Source organism: Rhinopithecus bieti, unplaced genomic scaffold, assembly GCF_001698545.2.
Source record: "Rhinopithecus bieti isolate Rb0 unplaced genomic scaffold, ASM169854v2 scaffold_33446, whole genome shotgun sequence".
Lineage (NCBI taxonomy): Eukaryota > Metazoa > Chordata > Mammalia > Primates > Cercopithecidae > Rhinopithecus > Rhinopithecus bieti.
The window spans coordinates 721,247-735,553 of record NW_016814242.1 but is presented as its reverse complement, the minus strand read 5'-3'; the positions used below and the strand labels follow the sequence as shown (position 1 = coordinate 735,553).

Below are 14,307 nucleotides of genomic sequence, written 5' to 3'. Positions count from 1 at the left end.
TGCTCTTTTCACTTTAAAAATATTACACAAACACCATTCTATGTTAGCACATATAAACACACCTCACAACACAAAATATCATAGTATATATGTATTATAATTATTGAATCATTTACTTACTGATAGACATTTAGATCATTACCAGCTTTTTTGGTATTACAAAGAGGACTTTAATGAACTTTCCTTTGTATATATTTTTCTACCCTGGTATAAATGTTTCATACACTAAGTTTCAAGAAGTGGAATTGCTGGCTTAGAGTTTTGCTGCCCTTTAGGGAGATAACTGTGGACTAGGAGAATGATCATGGCTCCATTTGAGAATATTTGAGTTTGCATCTCATCCTTTCCATGTACTTGCTCTGTGAGATCTGCAGTCTCTGAGATTCAGCAAAAGTCCCCCTACTGTCTATACATCCATGTGAGATCATGGGAATGTTAAGTATTTCTAGAACATAAAGTTCTGTAGAAAAGGAAAAATTGTCAATCAAGTAGTATAGAGCAGTAGTCAAGAGGATGGGCTCTGGAGCCATCCTGTTTGAGTGTTAATATTAGGCACCACTGTTTACTGTGTGCCATGGACATGTAACCGAACCACAGGTTCAGTCACTTGCTGCTTGCCGAATCCAGTCAACAAGAGCAAGGTCTGCTATAAAGAAGGTGACTTTTCATTCCAAAGGGAGCTTAGGGGAAGAAGTACAGGCTCCTGCCTTTAAGGGTATTGCTTCACGTTTGGGGCAGAAAGCAGGGGACTTGGGATGAGCAGCATGCAGGAGAGGAAGCGAGCAGGTGGGGTTCTGTGTGACTGGCATTGGTGCCTTCTATCTACCAAGAAGTCAAGCTGGTGCTATCGCAGGCAGAGTTAGGCTGTAAAGTGGCCATTGTCTGAGATACTGTCCGGGTACAGAGAGTTCTGTCTTGGGCATACTTTTAGGTTGTAAATGTAAACAGACTGTTGTCTCCTGAGACAATCTCCTAGTGGAAGAAGCTCTGGAGCTTCTAAGTAAGCACACACTTAGACAAGCTTGCTGTGTAGGGAGTGTTTAGTGAAGGGAAGGTAAAGGTGATAACTGCATTTCTAAACAGATAAGTAGGAAGTGGGGAACAGGGGAAGAGGAGGAAAGAGAAAAGAAGAAAATAATAATTTTTAAAATAATTCCCTTTCTCTTTGAAAAATGGCGGTACTCAGTTATAGACAGATTATTCAACCCTTCTATTACTCAGATTTCTCATCTGTATCTAAGATGGGTTTAATAATAGATCCACTCTATACAGTTGTTGTGAGGATTACATAAATCAATATGGGTAACAAATATTTAGAATACTGAGGAGCACATAATAAACACTATACCACTACTATCATTATTGTTATGATGCTGTTGTGATTTATTTGGGAGCATAAAGCATTACTTCATGAAGAACAGAGCTAACTAAATACTTCTTGATACTTTTTTTTTTGCTTACAAAAAAGGTCCTCTTGTCTTCAGAAACTGTAAAAAGTTCTCCAACCACTTCCTTCCCATTCCCTAAGCTTTCTTACCCTTTGTCTTCCTTTTCAGCTCGTTCACACAAAATACTTCACATACGTCTATTCTATATTTAAGATATGTCACTCAAACTGGATTTAAAAAAAAAAAGAAAACCCTAATATTTCTCAATGTTTTCTAGGAAATAAACACAATGATAATAGCACTGCTCTGAGAAAATGTAAAGAAAAGAATAGAAAATAAACAAGGCTGCCAGTGTACTACACTACCATGTAGCATCGCCAAAAGCCACTGCTTGTTATTTGTTATTTGTGGTGTGTTCATCTTGAAATTCAGATAGCCAGTCCACAAAAGACAAAACTCAGCCCTGCTTGAAGTCTTTCTGCAGAATTCTAACTGACCTAAGCTGTACTAGTGAAACAGAGCTGTTACAGTGGACACAGTTAACCCTCTTTTCCTGGTACGTTAGGTGACACGAGGCTTCCCAGCAACACAGTGGAACACAATGGCCATGGTGCCGGAGAAGGAGAAGCCTATTTAGAATTACATAAACAAACATTGATCTGTGATTCCATCCATCGTGTACTTATTATCTTTGTATCTTTGAAATTCTGTATCTCTTTCTCTCTCTCCCCAAGAAGCCATCCATTTGCTCATTCTCCAAAGTCCATTGGAGCCAGGGAACACACGCACAGAGATAAAAAATATGCTAGCCATGAGCCACTTCTCAGCTTACTGATACGATTACAACCTTCATCAAAACAAAGAGCTTCCTATGAACTCCGTAGGATAAAATCCCAGATCAAAGCTTATTTAGACGGTACAGTTAAAATTCAGAATTACAGTAAGGATGTAAAGGTATCTTGATAGAACTCCTAATTCACTCAGTCTTGTCACCAATATATGTTTAACAGACTCATTTAATTGACATTCAATAAAGATTTGCATACAGTATTCAATTTTCCAATAGTGAGCTTCTGATCCTGAAAACCCAGGTTTTGGAAAACTTGAAATTGAGGTTCTTAAGACTTTAACATCTTTGTGTTAAAAAAAAAAAAAAAATACGTGTAATTAAACTTTAAAAGAAATGAATTAGTCTAGCTAAATTTCTTTGACTGACACTTATCGGCTGTCTACTACCTGTTCTCAGCCTGGGCTTTCAACATTGTCCTATACAGATACTATTCTCTTGAACAGAGCTCCCGAGTCCTCCCATCTTCCCCAAGCACACTAACAGTTCCTGTCTCAGAGCCTTTGCTCAAGGGCAAGTTAATCACTGAGGAACTTTTAAAACAGATGTTGCAAGGTATCCCTGCAAGCTGCATAATAATAATACAGCTCTGTCTGCCCAGAGTAGAGCCTTGCTTCGTTTGGGAAATGCCATTTCCCCAACTCCAGCCCTATGGTACTAGGGAGGTATGGGGGCTGCCAATGAGAAGACCCCAAACACCTAACCTTGGCAATCAGTCCCTGATCCAGCCAAGCCAACAGAATCCTTCTCTGGGACTCTGTCGACTTGAGCTTACAGGGATAAGACTTTCCAGTCAGGAAGCCACAAGGACGTAAACATGGAGTACAAGCGGCCAACCTACAAAGAGAAAGAAAAGTAGCGACAGAGCCAGCCAGTCTTGGCTGCTTATAAGTTTCCTAAGGCCAGATTCAACCATCCTTCCTGTTCTTCAGTGATATGGGCCAATAAATTTCCTTCTTATGTTTCAGCTCCTTCAAGCTGGATTTTTGCTACTTACAACCTACTAGTGCTGACTGATACTGGTAGCTCTGCAGAAGATGCAAATTCTTCACATGATCTTTTTTTGTATCAATTCCCTGTAACAGCCGAGGACAAACTAAAATTAAAAATATTTGCCGCAATACATTTATCTTTACCAGATTTCTAATCGCTAATATTAAACATATCCATTGTAAAATATGTTTATGAAAACCAGGACAGTGCAGAAAGGCAATACTTCAGATGTTTGTACATATATAAATACATTTGATCTTATTTTACAAAAGTTGGATCAGACCCTGTATAGAATTCTACATAGCTTGCATTTCCCAATTAATAGCGTCTTTTGGACATCATGATATATTAGTTCATATAATCTGCTTGGTGCTTGGTGGGTTTTTTGTTTTTGTTTTTAGGCATTAAATTTTTTGTGTGTGTTTTTCTCTTCCAGTAACTTGGTGGTGTCTTACATGGGTATGTTTAAAGTGTATCCTCCTAAATGACTATCATTGGTAATGGTGGTCACTGGGAGTGTATGCACAGTAATCCGCCCCATTCATGGGGGATACATTACAAGACCCCCAGTGGATGCCTGAAACCATGGATAGCGCTGAACCCTATATACACCATGTGTTTTCCTGTACAGTAATGGGCAGGTAGTGTGTACAGCTTGAACAAAGGATGATTCACACCCCATGCAGGACAGGGCAGTACAGAGCCAGATTAGATCACACTACTCAGAACAGCACGCAGTTTAAAACTTATAAATCATACATCCATGTTATGTGTGGGTGAAAAACCTTGTAAATTGTTTATTTCTGGAATTATCCATTTAATATTCTTGGAACTTGAAACTGAAGGTCGGGGGAACTATTGTAATCTCATTGACAGGATTCTCGTTTAGAGCCCAGAGACCTTTCTATTGACCTTTTGTGTGTAGATAGGTGTGGAAAGAAGTCGAATGACTAGTTTTTCATTTCCATGACATAAATCAGGTCAGACTTTTGGCAATATTTCAAGTATTCTCTCCATTCAGGGTTGAACCACAAAAGAGAGATATTAAGCATCAGCCTGGCAGTCTGCGAGGTGACCTTAACACTCTGTCATGTAGATGGTACACAGAAAACAGCAAAAGCTGCTTACCTTGAACTCAGCTTCATAATCAAGAATCACGGAAATCACAACAAGAGCCAACACAGCAGCAGCTTTTATTGAGCATGTAATAGGTGCCAGGGACATTGACTACGCACTTAAAGTCGGCATAGTCAATGCTCACAATCACCTAAGTTATGACTATTTTTTGGTAATTATGTGAAGCTCTCCCCACGGTCAGACAGTGTATCTGTCAGTGCTGGGGTCTGACCTTGGGTTCACTAACTCTAAAGCTTGAGTTTCTCATCACCATTTTATTCTGCTAAGTGGCCCCACCTAACTGGGGACATTTATCACTCCTTATCCCAAGGCTCAGATTTTGAAACGCCAAGTGTTTACTGTCAGAAAAGTTTGTGAGTGTTTGACTACAGTTTTTGTTTTTAACATAATGTAGGGGAAATATTAGAATATCCTCTTGGTAGTTTTGACCTGATGCAGGTAAGAGCTACGGGGTGAACTAAGGCTCTGTTCCCTGAGCACTTAAACATTATCTTGAGTCAGGTTTCTGGAAATAAGGTACATTAGAAAGAACACAGTTATGTATATTAACAAAATTAAAATGAATTGCATGCAGCACCAAGTAATTAATAAGAAAATACGAAATATGACTTTAGGAAAATAGGTGATATATTAGTTTCCTATCACGGCCATAACAAATTACCACAAATATAGTGGCTTAAAACAACATAACTTTTTTTTTTTCTTTTTTTTTGAGATGGAGTCTCACTCTGTCACCCAGGTGGCAGTGCAGTGGCATGGTCTCAGCTCACTGCAACCTCCGCCTCCCAGGTTCGAGCAATTCTCCTGCTTCAGCATCCCGAGTAGCGAGGACTACAGGTGTACACCACCACACCCGGTTAATTGTTGTATTTTTAGTAGAGATGGGGTTTCACCATGTTGGCCAAGCTGGTCTCAATCTCCCAATCTCAAGTGATCCACCCACCTCTGCCTCCCAAAGCACTGGGATTACAGGCGTGAGCCACTGTGCCCAGCCAAAACAACATGAATTTATTATCTTATAGTTCTGGAGGTCAAAAGTCTAAAATGGATCTTATGAAATTAAAAAAGAGGCTAAAGTGGCAGAGCTGTCTCCCTGCTGGACGCTCTAGGAGAGACTGTTTCCTTGCCTATTTTAGCTTTTCGGGGCTGCCTCCATTCCTTGACCCCTGGCCCAAATCACTGTAATCTCTGCTTCCATGGTCACATCTCCTCTGACTCTCTTAACTTCCTTTTCATTAGAAAAGCTAGTTTTTTAAAGTGTGGTAAAATACACATTAAATGTACCACCCCTGTTCAGCACGGTGACTCCTGACTGTAATCCCAGCGCTTTGGGAGCCCAAGGTGGGAGACTCATTTAAGGCCAGGAGTTCAAAACCAGCCTAGGCAAACTAGTGAGACCTTATCTCACTGTTTTATTATTTTACAAAAAATTAAAATTAAAATTAACCAGGCATGGTCATGCATGCCTATAGTTTCAGCTACTTGGGAGGCTGAAGCAAGAGGATCACTTGAACCAAGGAGTCCAAGGTTACATACAGTGAGCTTGATCATGCCACTGCACTCCAGACTGGGCAACAGAGCAAGACCCTATCTCTAAAAAAAAAAAAAGTACCATCTGAATCATTTCTAGGTGTACGGTTCAGTTGCATTAAGTATATTCACATTGTGTGCAACAGATCTTCAGAACTTTTTCATCTCTGTTACAGTGAACTAACTACGGCCTGAGAAGGACTCTGTACTTCTATATTTGAGTCCCTGTGGACGAACTGCCACCTGGTTTAATAGTAGACAAGACTGAAAACCTAATTTAGGAGTATGCACCTGTAACAACCGCTGAGTCTTGGCCAATCCCAGAGGCCGTACTTCAACCATGAATACACAGCTGAGTGTTAAAACTGTGCTCAAATACGGCAAACACCAACCTGTAACCAATCCAGCTGTTCTGTACCTTGCTTTTGATTTCTGTACGTCATTTCCCTTTTTTAGTCCATAAATCTTCTTCCACTGCGTGGCTGCACTGAAGACTCTTTGAATCTGCCCTGATTCTGAGGGCTGCTCCATTTGCGAATCATTTGTTGCTCAATTAAACTCCTTTAAATTTAATTCGGCTGAAGTTTTTCTTTTAACATCTTATAAAACGGAAACTCTATACCCATTAAACAATAACTCACTTCACCCAGCCCCTGGCAAACACTACTGTACTTTCTGTTTCTATGAATTTGACTACTTTATATACCTCATATAAGTGGAATCATACAGTATTTGTCTTTTTGTGACTGGCTTATTTCACTTAGCATAATGTTCTCGAGGTTCATTCATGTTATAACATGTATCAGAACCTTCTTCCTTTTTAAGGCTGAATCATATCCATTGTATGGATACACCACATTTTGTTTATCCATCCACCCATCAGTGGACATTTGGGTTGCTTTTACCTTTTGGCTTTTATGAATAATGCTGCTATAAACATGGGTGTACAAATAGCTTTTCAAGACCTTGCTTTCAATACTTTTGACTATATACCCAAAAGTCATATTGCTGGATCATATGGTAATTCTATGTTTAACTTTTTGCTGTACTGTTTTTCATAGCAGATGTACCATTTCACATTCCCACCAATAGTGCACAAGGCTCTCAATTTCTCCACACCCTAGTCAACATAACTTGGTGGTCTTAAATGTTTATGTTTAAAGTGTTATTTTCTGTTTTCCTCTGTAATAGCCTTCCTTATGAGGTGATATTTCATTGTGGCTTTGATTTGCATTTCCCTAATAATTAGCAATGTTGAGCATCTTGTTAGTCCCTCACTCTGACTCTGACCCTCTTTTATAAGAATCTTTGGACTATACAGGGTCCCACCTGGATAACATACAAATGTTAGAAAACCTAGTTTAGTTTTTAAATTGTGGTAAAATACAATAATCTCCCCATCTCAAGACCCTTAGTTTAATTCCACCTGTAAAGTCTCTTTTGCTATGTAAGGCAACATCTTCATAGGAGATGAGGGTATACACATCTTTGGGTGTACTATTATTCTGTCTTCCATAGGTGAGTACTATGCTTCCGGAACCAAGAGAAGAAAAAGTTTGAGGCTGGGCGTGGTGGCTCAATCCTGTAATCCCAGCACTTTGGGAGGCTGAGGTGGATGGATCATGAGGTCAGGAGATCGAGAGCATCCTGGCTAACACGGTGAAACCCCGTCTCTTCTAAAAATACCAAAAATTAGCTGGGTGGGGTGACACATACCTATAGCACCAGTTACTTGGGAGGCTGAGGCAAGAGAACTGCTTGAACCGAGGAGGCGGAGGTTGCAGTGAACCGAGATCGTGCCACTGCACTCCAGCCTGGGTGACAGAGCAAAACTCTGTTTCAAAACAAAACAAAACAAAGTTTGAAGAATTAATGTTTGGTTGATTATTTCAAATACTATATAGAATTTGTGCAGGCTAAAATGATTGGCTAAGTTTTATGATCAGTGTCCTTTATGATAGCTTTTAGTAAATTGGCAGGGCCATGCACAGAATAAGGTGTTGATATTTTTTATCTTAACTACTTAACTTGTGATTATAATTACATATATTTATTTCCCCCTGATATGGACTGATTGCTCATTTCCCCGTAACATTTATAGTTTGAAGCCTAATCCCCAATGTGATGGTACTAGCAGGTAGTGCTTTGGGGAGGTAATCAGGTCATGAGGGTGGAGCCTTCACAAATAGGATGAGTGCCCTTATAAGAAGACACAAGAGCAAAATGATCTCTCCATCAGCTACGTGAAGATACAGCAAGAAGGCAACTGTCTATAAGCCAGGAAGCAGGCCCCCACCTGATGCCAGATCTGCCAGTGCCTGGATCTTGGACTTCCCAGCGTCCAAAATTATGAGAAATAAATTGTTATTTAAGTCACCAGTATATGGCATTTTTGTTATAGCAGCCCAAACTGACTAAGACACTTCCTAAAGGAGCTATTCTATTTACATTACCCAGAGCTCTCATAAGCTCAGGTTAAAGTAAACACACACTCACTCACACACACACAAAATCCAGCCTCAGGCTTATGACACCTGTACTCCACACGATGTTCAGGATCCAGGTTCCTCCCAGCTCACTGCTCCACTGTCCCCAGATGGCATCCTGGTCCCTGTGGTACAGGCATCCTCCATGATCCAGGCAGCAAGATGGAGGGGAAACAATTAATATGATCTCAATATAAAGCAAGGGGAAAGATAGAGGGAAGTTATTAAAAGGTTATTAGAACCGACCAGTAAGAGGTTACTGGGGTCTAAACTGGAGTGTTGGATATGAGGGCAGGTCACTTGTATGCAGAGCCCAGACAAGACAGAGATGATAAACACTTGCGGCCATTGAAGCAGGCAAGGTATTGTGGTCCATGAACACACACAGGGAAGTGACGGTCCTAGGCCTAAAGGAATGTTTGTTGTTTGTCTCTGTGTTGAGAGGAGATATAGGATCCATTTAGGACAGAATGAGCTCCAGGATGCAGAGTGTTCTGGAATAGGTGTCCATCAGGCATTGAGAATTATCAGGAGAGACTAGCTTTTATCCAAACCTGGAGAAAACAGGTGATAGAGGAAGATATGCTGAGACAGAAAATGTAAGGCAGTTCATTTCCACCGGTCTTAATCTGACTCTAAATTATAAGGCAAGACCCTCTGCAGAGAGTAAGACAGGTGGGTGGAGGCCCAAATGTTCCAGGGCTTGAGGAACAAGGAGAAAATTTCCTAGGCTGTGGGAAGTACACGGAGGCAATGGGAGACTCGCAGCTGATTTCACCCACCTGAGGAGTGGTCTCACCTCTAAAGGAGCAGCTCCAAAAGCAAGAGAAAGAAAATCAGAGCAAAGGAGACGTCCACGGAAGCACCATTAGAAGGGCACTTGGGCCAGGAACAGTGGCTCGTGCCTGTAATCCCAGCACTTTGGGAGGCAGAAGAGAGGGGATTACTTGAGCCCATGAGTTCGAGACCAGCACCAGCAACACAGCAAGATCTCATCTCTACTAATAAATAAAAAGAAGGGCATTCTGAAAGCCTGACTCATGGTTTGTAGTTACTAAATAGAGTCATCAATTGGGACACAGCATACAATTTCAGACAGAAAGTATAGTCAATAACTCAAATTAAGCAGCAGGGTATGTTGGTGTACATTAGTATACTCCTGTTTTTGATTTTATTCAAAGAACGTCAGTAATAGCACATGTCAAATGACAAAGGAGTTTTTAATCCCAGAAACACAAAGCTAGTTTAATGTTGGAGACAGACTAATGTAATACATATAAAGAAATGGAATAAAGGGAAAACAAACATGGTCATCTCAATGGACACTAAAAAATATTTAATAAAATTACATGCCCATTCTTTAAAAAAAGGAACATTACAAACTAGTAATAACTTTTATGAATTTGTCTGACAGAAATATTCACAGATATACTCAAAGATACACGAGCAAGAATTTAAAAAGAAATAAAAGGCCGGGTGCGGTGGCTCATGCCTGTAATCTTAGCACTTCGTGAGGCTGAGGTGAGTGGATCATGAGGTCAGGAGATCGAGACCATCCTGGCCAACACGGTGAAACCCCGTCTCTACTAAAAATACGAAAATTAGCTGGGCATGGTGGCACACGCCTGTAGTCCCAGCTACTCAGGAGGCTGAGGCAGGAGAATCGCTTGAACCCAGGAGGTGGAGGTTGCAGTGAGCTGAGATCATACCACTGCACTCCAGCCTGGGCGACGGAGCAAGACTCTTGTCTCAAAAAAAAAAAAAAAAAAAGAAAAGAAAAGAAAGAAAAGACAAAATGACTAGAAAGTAGGCAGCAAAACTGTGATCATTTACAGACAAAAACATTTTTCCATCCAGAAAATCCAGGAAAATAAACTACAAAATCATCATGTTTCCTACAAAACAAATAACTGGTTAGAGATGTAATATATAATATGGGAAGTTCCCATTCACAGTAGCCACCTGCATTAGTTTGCTAGGGCTGCCACCACAAAACACCACAGAGTGGGTGGCTTAAACAGAAATGTGTTTTTTCACAATTCTGGAGGCTAGAAGTCTAAGATCAAAGTGTTGGCAAGTTTGGCTTCTTCTGAGGCCCTTTTCCTTGCATTGCAGATGGTATCTTCTCAATGCACTTTCAGAAGGCCTTTTCTCTGTGTGCAGGCATCCCTGGTTTCTCCATGTGGCCTAATCTCCTCTTCTCATAAAGACACCAGTCAGACTGGATTAGGGCCCACCCTAATGACCTCATTTTAATTTAATCACCTTTTAAAGTTCCTACCTCCAAATATAGTCACATTTTGAGGTACTGGGGATTAGGATTTCAATGCATGAATTTCAGTGGGAGAAACACAGTTTAGCCCATAACATTCCCAGAAAATATACAATACCTAAATACAATCCTAAAATGTTATATAAAAAACCTAGAGGAAGGCAGCTACACCATAAAATTTTACTGAAAGACATAAATGAACATTTGAATTAATGGAAAAAAAATGCACCATGTTCTTGGTGGGAAAGTCTTAGTATTATAAAGTTTCAATAAAGTATCAATTATTCCAATTACTTTACTGGTAAAACACAATTCTAACTGAAAGCTCAACAAGATTTTCTTCAAACCTCTCACCCTTTCTTTTTCGTTTCTCTTACATATTTTTCAAATCACCTTTAATTGTATACTCTTTATTTCTAATGAGTGTCCCATTATCAGCTTAGACCCAGCCTTTCACCCCAAATCAACCTTCTCAACCACCCTATATCTGGCAATGGGAAACCATCACCCTATCAGTCACCTAGGATAAAACCTCTGATTTTGAAAATTCTGTCCTTAGCCCAGGTATAAAGTCAGTCCTGTGTAGCCCTTCCTGCTAAAGTTAAACCTGCACACCTTAGCTCCATTCTGTATGCCTTCCTTACCTCTGCACATCATCATCATCTAGATTCATCTTTCTAAAATATGATTTTCATTGTTATTTTTCAAGTTTACAAATACTGTAGTCGGTAAATCTACTGGGTGACTTTGGACAAGTTAGTTAATCACTGTACCTCAGTTTAGTCATCTATAAAATGGGGATAACAGTACTTACCTCATAGGATTGTTATGAAAATTAAAAGTTATAATTTTAAGGCACTTACAACAGGAAGAATTTTATATGTATTGTTAAATCGATAAACATTGTCCCCACTGTTTTACCTGATATCTAAAGTGTTCATTTCTGTGGGTTTAAGCATTGTACTCTCTTTCCAAGTGATTATATTCAGAAATACTTGAATATTTTATCCATGTACACAGTTGTCAATTACAGCATTATTTTTAATACCAAAGACTGAAGGCAACCCGCATGTCTATCAGCAGAAAAATATTTATAAAAGATGGTGAAAGCCGGGTGCATTGGCTCACACCTGTAATCCTAGCACTTTGGCAGGCCAGTGCGGGCAGATCACCTGAGGTCAGGAGTTTGAGAACAGCCTGGTCAACATGGTGAAACCCCATCTCTACTAAAAATACAAAAATTAGCCGGGCATGGTAGTGGGCGCCTGTAGTCCCAGCTACTCGGGAGGCAGGAGAATTCCTTGAACCTGGGAAGTGGAGGTTGCAGTGAGCTGACTTCGCACTACTGCACTCCAGCCTGGGCGACAGAGCAAGACTCCGTCTAAAAAAAAAAAAAAAGAAAGAAAAAAGATGGTGAAGTCATACTATGGAAAACTATGGAAAGGTAAATTTGTAGATAAAAGACACATCTGACATGAAAGGATGGCGATATAGCACATTGTTAAGTGAAAAACAAAAGCAGGTTGAAAAACAAGAAGTACAATATGCTTCTATGTATAATACATTCAGTTTGGGAAGAATAGAAGGATACATATGAAGCTGTTAGAAGACAGAAGTCTCTTATCAAATGAGGCAGTATGACCTTCCTACAATAAACGTGTAACTTTTATATTAAATAATTAATATTAATTGAAAATAAAGAAATATAAAGGAAAAGAAACTAAAATACTGTATGTTTAAAACTTCTGGCCGGCTATGGTGGCTCACGCCTTAATCCCGGCACTATGGAAGGCCACGGCGGGCGGATCACGAGGTCAGGGTTCCAGACCAACCTGGCCAATATGGTGAAACCCCGTCTCTACTGAAAATACAAAAATTAGCGGGGCATAGTGGTGTGCGCCTGTAATTCCAGCTACTCAGGAGGCTGAGGCAGGAGAACTGCTTAAACCTGGGAGGCGGAGGTTGCAGTGAGCCAAGATCACGCCTCTGCACTCGAGCCTGGGTGACGGAGCGAGACTCCGTCTGAAACAAACAAAAACAAAACAAAAAAACTTCCTTATCTCCTGGAAAACTCACTTGTCAAAAGATAACTAGTCCTTTTGCCTTTGATGCTCAGGTTAACTTCAGACGAACTAAATGAAAATACTTGTGGATTTGGGGATGAGCGGGAGTCAAGTGCTAGAATTTGCTTTGGAACTTCTCTTCCACCAAGAATGACTTTAAACATCTTGCAAACTAGCCCCAAATGTTAACCTACATTTTTTATCTGAGAGGTATGCGTCATCAAATATTTTGGTTTTATCCTGAAAGTCAGCTAACAGAGACGTAATTACCTGGGCAACTCTAATGGAATGAGAAACAAAACCTTCCATCTTAAGCACTGATGAGGGTTAAGGGAACAGCTGCCCTTTACAATAAACAAATCTCACTCTCTGAGGCAAAAATTCGCCATACTAAAACTGAATTTCTTCATCTTTTTGAGAATCATTTCCAGTATCCAGAAAAAAAAATTAAAATGAGTTGTAAATAAAGTCAAGCGCAGTTGAAAAATCCTTTATCCACAGATGTTTTTTAGTAGGGCCTATGTGCTCAGACTCGAGGGCTAGGGGTTTGAAAGCAAAAGGCAGCGCTCTACCAGGGGTGGTCAGGGGAAACGGCCTCCAAAAAACGAATTACACCGTGCACTTCAGTTACCTAGGCAGCTGTTTGTCTAGGAAACAGCTTATTGTTTTCACTTGTCATCCCTGGGCGTCACTAGGTATCCGGAAGCTGGGCCCCAGCCGCCACCTGGTGACGCCAATGACGCGCGATGTCTCCCAGCTGCCGCAGACAGGCTGAGCCTTCTCCTTTAAGAAGCTGACTCACGTGGATGGTGTGTTGTGTGCTCTCAGCTGAAAGGTGGAGGTGGTCCCCGGACTCACGGCATTGGCCGCCTCGAGAGAGGGGGCAGAGTTAGCCTCTTTGATTGGCTGTACGAGTCCGGGGTGCTGGGTCAGGGGCGGAGCGAGCTGTCGCGAGCCTGCCCTGGGTCTGCGGCTTCTGGGAGGGGTGGGCCGCGAAGCGGAGGGGTGCGGGAGTGGGGGAGGGTGAGCCAGAGAAGGGGCGGAGCCCCGCGGAAAACGCACGGAGCAGAGGAGAGGGGCGGGGCCTAGAAACGAAGGGTGTTCTGGGCCAACCGGGAGAGTTGACAGCGGGATGGGCGGAGCCACGCCGGATGACTGACGTTGAGGCCCAACCAGGGAGAGGCGGGGCCAAGGCCAGGGCCTGACTAAACCTGGAGACTCGGGTGGCCGAGGGGCTTCAGACCAGCTGAAGAGCGAGGAGCCACTGGCAGCTGCGGATCTCACCGCCGCTCCGGTGAGTCCCGTGGGAGGGGCTGGACTAGGGGCCGGCGGGGACTGAGGCGCCCGTTCGGGTCGGGTGGCTTCGAGGCACTCGGGGATCGGCCCAGGGTGGGGGGCCCAGGCAGGAAGTGCCTCTTCCTCGCCGCACTCATCCCGGGGTCTCAGAGCGGCCGCCCCCCACCCCTCAGGGCGGGCCCCGGCGCCAGGACCGCGGGCGAACGCGCGGAGCTGTTTGCTCTTTGTGAGGCCTGGCGCGGCGACTGTCGTCGGCCCGCCCCCGCCGCGCAGCCGGGCGACCGGTGCGACAACA

The 14,307-nt window shown here is 42.0% G+C and overlaps 1 protein-coding gene and 1 long non-coding RNA gene across 2 annotated transcripts in view; one reads left to right on the top strand and one right to left on the bottom strand.

Annotated features, from left to right (window-relative positions):
* Positions 1-13,710, bottom strand: part of LOC108514029 (uncharacterized) — a 116,636-nt gene extending 102,926 nt beyond the window's left edge. Inside the window, exon 1 of the long non-coding RNA XR_001881085.1 lies at positions 13,348-13,710. This is a non-coding gene — a long non-coding RNA (uncharacterized LOC108514029). The remainder of the gene's footprint in view (positions 1-13,347) is intronic.
* Positions 13,711-13,810: 100 nt separating this feature from the next.
* YPEL5 (yippee like 5) overlaps positions 13,811-14,307 on the top strand; it is a 13,544-nt gene continuing 13,047 nt past the window's right edge. The window contains exon 1 of the mRNA XM_017850050.1: positions 13,811-14,010. The gene's annotated coding sequence lies outside the window, so the exon portion shown is untranslated. The remainder of the gene's footprint in view (positions 14,011-14,307) is intronic.